We start from the raw sequence: 5,903 nt of genomic DNA, 5'->3' as shown, positions 1-5,903 counted from the left end.
GTAGGCTCTTAGTGCTCTTTACTTAATTATCATGTTGAAAAATAAAAAACATAAAGAAAAGATGTGAAAGAGAAACATTGAAATATCGAAGAGCGAGGCTCGCTCAGCAGCGTTCCGCGTCGCGCGTCGCCCGTCGTTTTCGTTGCTTGCTTGGTAAGAAGGAGACAGAAAACTGTATTCTGTCCTCTTCTTTTAGCCGAAGCTCGCCGAAGCGCCGAGCTCACACGTACGCTTACGCACACATCTCCGTTACTTTCTCCACTACGCGTGGCATGTTGCTTGCGAAGATAATCTTGCATCCCTGATCGGAAGATCCAGGGAATTACTCTGATGCAGACGCTCGACGCAGTTAGTCGTATCGTCAAAAGTTGTCGTTGTCGTTTTTGGTATCGCTGTCGAGCTCGAGGAGAAGACGGGGTCGAGGATCATCTCCAGCTGCGAGGATACGTATCGGTGAGGTTGCCTATCTTTACTTGTGAGCCACATACGCGATTCGGTCCGACGACCGGCCGTTCTGTCGCCGTCGCCATTTTCGTGTTTTGCTGTCACTCAGGCCTTGTGCGAGCTGTCGATTTTTCGTGGATTTCAAGCGGAGACAAGCGAGGTATCGCGGACAGTCGTAATGGAGGCAGTAAAAGATAAGGTATCGTTCGTCTCTCTCCGGGTTTCGGGGTGTTAAAAACGCGTAGCGACCAGCTGCCGCATATTGATCGCGTGCGTTGTAAATCGCAGGAAACGCGTACGCCGTCCGTGTTGTCGTATTGCTGTCGTTGCCGCGTAAAACATCCCCGCAAACGATCTACGAGCGATTTTCGTATTTAGCAACGTTTGTATAATCGATTATTATTATGTGTGTGTGAGTGCCTAGTGGTATCTTTGCGAGTGTCTTTACGTCGCGGTCGCGCTCATTACGTCTATAAGTAGCGCTTATTTCGTAATAATTATCGTGTGTTGAATGTGTCGCGGTGCCAGATAATCAATCGATAATCAAGTCGAAAAATTCAGCTGTTATTGAAATTTGAACCGGTTGCACTAAGAATAGCGTGAGTAAAGAGAAGTACAGCGCGAGCTGCGTAATCTGCGTCCGACAACGATCGATAATCAATCATTGTAACAGTGCCTGTCGCAAACGAGATCACTCGTCTTCGCAAAATCCGTAATTATTCTCACTCAATTATTAGTTAAGCTGTCGAACCTTTTACTGTCGATTGGAATAGCGAGCTAAGAAATTATGAAGAAAAAGATCGGTAGGACGTCGATTTAAGTGCCGAAATTCCGTTATATTTTGGGAAATATTGTTCGGCCTGGTGAATTCTAGCCATAAAACGGGCTCGGGTAAATAATAGAAATGCCTTAGCGCTCTCTTAGGTTGTCGATTTCGAGCGAACATTCGATTCGATTGAACTATCATTATTACTACCGCTATCGATTTCATCTGTTATATATTTCGTTATCTCATATTTTTGAACTTACTGTGAATATCCGCTCTTACTCTGATTTATTATTTGTTTTATTTTTATATTATTTTCTTATTAATAAATTTGTTATATTTCTTTATTAAGTCCGCGTAATTTGTTTGAGTGTTAGCCTCTCGTGATTGTCGATTTCCGTTTCGTCTGTTGAATGTCGAATTAGCTCGCATAATCAATTGACTTTTTCCAAGACCCTGCTAACAACGACCCCGAAACAGGCTAACGTTTTTCGAGTTCTTTGGCGTTTAGCGAAAATTGATGCATGGAAGACCGCATCTGGCGCCCAACTTCGAGATATTGAGACGGCCTTTGCTTCGCTGCGGCTCGCGCGCGAACACCCTCCATCCCTGTTCCTCCGAGCGCGAGTACACTATATTCGGCCTGTGTTTTTGACGGCGTTTTCGCTTCCCTTCGCACTCTCCTCTCTAACACCTCCAGAAGTGTTGCAAAAATTAATAAATTGAATTAAAGAAACGTCGCAATATATATATGTACATATGCATTATAAAATATATGTTATATATTATATCACAATCTATATTGTTATAGTTACTTGTCAGTATCTACAAATAGAAATGGAACATCAATATGCAAAAACATTTTCAAATAATAATGAAACTAACATTACATTACAAAATGAAAATAACGAGGATATTGATATCATATTAAATTCAGGAGATTCTTTATTAATTGATTTAGTGCGAAGTTATCCTCATCTATATGATAAATTCATCATTATCAAATTTCAAAGATTCAATAATGAAAGAAAATTCATGGAATAAAATTGGAAAAGTAATGATATGTCCACGTAAGTAGAACTTTTTAAATAAAATTAATTTAATTATTTTAATATTTAGTTTTAAATTTTTCAAGTAATCATATCGAAGTTTTGACTAATAATATTTATTATTTTATTGATTAATAATATTTTTAGCTACTGAATGCCAAACTCGATGGGTTAGATTAAGAGAAAGATTCTCAAAAGAAAGAAGAGAAATTGAAGCTGAAAATAAAAGTGAAAGTATCCCATCGGAAAAGTTTTTCACTGTATGAAAATATGAAATTTTTGAATAATTATCAACGAAGAAAGTATGTATTATAAAAAAACTTAAATTATTATAAGTTATAATTTTGATTTAAAAAAAAAATGTTTTTTTTTAACTTTTATTACTTGTAATCTATTATTGATTTTTCTACTATTACAGGACTATTACAAATATTTTACGAAATAAAAGAGAAAATAAGAAAAATGTTCCTTCAAAATCGTCAACTTCGCTTAATTTGGAAATGAATTTCGAAGAAAATTCGTCTCAATCTTCTACATTACATTTGAGTTCCACATTATCAAGCAATCTACCCCAATGTTTTACATTACGACATTTAATGAGTCCCATATCAAGTAATCTACCTCAATCTTCTACATTACAACATTTAATGGATCCTACATCACCAAGCAAGCAGAAAAAATGTTACACACCATTACAGATAAAATCACGTAACATCTAAGAAACGTAAATCAGAATCAGACGATGTAGAAAAGTCACTTTTGTCACTATCCAATATAATTGCAGATAAAATACAAAATTTTGATAAAAATATTAAATCAGATATAAATAAAGATGAAACAAAGAATTCAGAAGATAAATTTTTAGATCCAATAGCTGCAGAAATAAAACAACTTCCGGAAGACGAGCGTAAAAAAAAGAAGAAGGAAATAATTAATATTTTGTGGAATTAAAAAGGTATTTAAGTAAAACTTTACTTATGTTATAAATTACGCATTATATTTTTAAATATAACAAAGTGTATTTCTTTTACAGATGATTTATTTTCTTTTTAATTATAATTTTAATTTAAAAAAACCTGGTCTTATGTACCCAGCAGTTTTTTGGATATGCATACTATATGGGTAGACATTACAAAACAACATTAATACAAATATGATTATTTTTTTATAAGTACAAATTAAGTTTATTTTGTAATGTGATATAATAACAATGAAATGTGATAATTTATGAATACAAATTAAGTTTATTTTCTAATGTGATAATATGATAATGAAATGTGATTATTTATTTTATGATTAAATAAGTTTGTTTTTATTATTCAATATGATATAATGAGATGTAATAATTGTTATATAAAAAAAAGTTAAAACAAAAAATTATAATTATCTTGTAATAATTATGTTATATAAAAATAAAGTTAAAACAAAAAATTATAATTATTTTAAAAATATCAATTAATTTATTTAATAAAAAAAATCTCTTTTATCTCTAATAAAAAGAAATAAGAGAGAGAATAAAGTTTTTAAACATTAATTTTATATTAATATTAAAAACTTGTTCTCTTAAAATAAGTCGCTATTTTGTCCTTTTCTTACATAATTATATTGTCAAGGAACTTCTCCTTCTGGAGTTAGAAAATAATCTGCAAGTTTCTCTCGTACTTGATATGCTTCAATTGTAGCTCGACGAGCATTACATGGCGGAATGTTTTGAATTTGTATATTATCAGCTCTCCAGGCACCGTATGTTATGATTCCATCAATTTCATTATCAACAAAATTTTGAGGACAATAAACTCTATTTGTTACGAATTGTTGTTCTTCAAAATTTTTTTAAAAATTATGTAAACACATTGTACTTAAAATTATTTTATCAATAGTATTAGGTTGCATACATATTGGTTTTTGTAATACTCTCCAACGAGACACCAGATTTCCAAATGCGTTTTCTATAGTTCTACGCGCACATGACAATCTATAATTAAAAATTCTTTTTTTTTTCGTCTAAATTTCTTCCCGGAAAAGGTCTCATAAAATTTGTTGATAATAGAAACGCTTCGTCTCTAATAAAAAAATATTTAGTTAATTCATCACTTCCTGGTAGTCTAAATTTCCCTTTTGGCACATTCAATTTTCCTTTTTTAAAAGATTTTCCAAATTCTGATTTAGAAAATATGGTTGCATCATTTTGACTGCCATACAACCCAACATCAACTAAGGTAAATTTGTAATTGTGATCGCAAGCAGCCATTAATACTACACTAAATGTTTTTTTATAGTTGTAATAAAGACTACCAGATCGTAAAGGAGCTCGAATAATGCAATGTTTTCCATCAACTGAACCAGAAAATGGCGAACATAACTAGCCGTTTTATTCAAGAACACAACATTACGTTGCTGGACCATCCCGCAAATAGCCCGAACTTAAATTCAATCGAGCATATATGGGGTGAGATGGAACGACGATTAAGACGTCGAGAACAACAAAATTTCCGCAAAATTTCAATGACTTAGTGGAAATTTTGAAACAAATTTGGAACGAAATTTCGCAGGAATTAATTCGGAGATGCATAAACATGCGAGAGCGATTACAAGCTGTAATTGAGCAGAGAGGAGGCAATACACAATACTAAACATACACACACACACACACACACACACACACACACACACACACACATACACCAGAGGGGGTTTGGAGTCATTAAATACTGCAGAAGTGACGAACTGCGGGGTCCTTATCTCTGATGTGTAACACACACACACACACACACACACACACACACACACACACACACACACACGCGCGCGCGCGCGCGCGCGCACGCACGCACGCACACGCACACGCACACGCACACACACACACACACACATGATGTGCAAAACCCGACCGGCAACCTCCACGTGGTGCACATTGGGTAACGCTAATGTCGGCGGTCATTTTTTAATAAAATTTAAGGTTGTTTTTAAAGACATGTAACTCGGCCAAAAAAAAACGTAAATAAATTTTTAAAAAAGGAATTTTGTAAAAAAAAAGTTGTTTTTACAGAGATTGATCTAAATTTTTTAAGAAAAAATTTTTTATAGCAACTGCAGAATGTCGAAAATGTGTAATTTTAAGGAAAAACAGTGTTTCTTTCTTACGGCATAAAACTAAAAAGATGAAGAAATTTTTTAAAACTATCGATAGCGCGTTAAAGCTGAAGCTTCATGCTTGAAAATGCTATTCTTAAAAATGTCGTACGATGATTTTTCGCCGAGTAACGACAATTGCTCTGAAAAATACAGGTTTAGCTTCTAAGTCATGTAACTCAGCCAAAAAAAATCGTAGGAAAGTTTTAAGAAAAACATTTTGTAGAAAAAATGTCATGCTTTTTGGAAATTGAGTTGGATTTATCGAGAGAATTTTTCTTATCTAGCTATAGAGCGTTAAAAATGCGTAATTTTAAGGAAAAAAACGATGTGTCCCTTTTTAAGGCATAGTAGTGAAAACATAAAAAGATCTTTAAAAACTATCGATTGTACGTTAAAGTTGAAACTTTGAGCTTCAAAAGGCCTTTTTTAAAATTTTTGTACGCTCATTTTTCGCTGAGTTACAATCGTTTGAAAATAGTCCATTTTTCGGTATACAAAAAGTGTTCCCT

The 5,903-nt window shown here is 33.6% G+C and overlaps 1 long non-coding RNA gene across 2 annotated transcripts; it reads left to right on the top strand.

Annotated features, from left to right (window-relative positions):
• The first annotated feature begins 263 nt into the window (after nt 1–263).
• LOC105252287 lies at nt 264–3,204 on the top strand. Of its 2 annotated transcripts, none has more exons than XR_003122754.1 (4): nt 264–453; nt 2,022–2,280; nt 2,407–2,561; nt 2,678–3,204. It is a non-coding gene; the product is annotated as an uncharacterized LOC105252287 (long non-coding RNA). The 2 variants fall into 2 exon arrangements; XR_889281.3 differs by having other exon boundaries at nt 264–643.
• Nucleotides 3,205–5,903: the final 2,699 nt, after the last annotated feature.

This window comes from Camponotus floridanus, unplaced genomic scaffold (assembly GCF_003227725.1).
Source record: "Camponotus floridanus strain SB8 unplaced genomic scaffold, Cflo_v7.5 scaffold200, whole genome shotgun sequence".
NCBI classification, from domain to species: domain Eukaryota; kingdom Metazoa; phylum Arthropoda; class Insecta; order Hymenoptera; family Formicidae; genus Camponotus; species Camponotus floridanus.
This window is presented reverse-complemented; position numbering and strand designations above follow the sequence as displayed.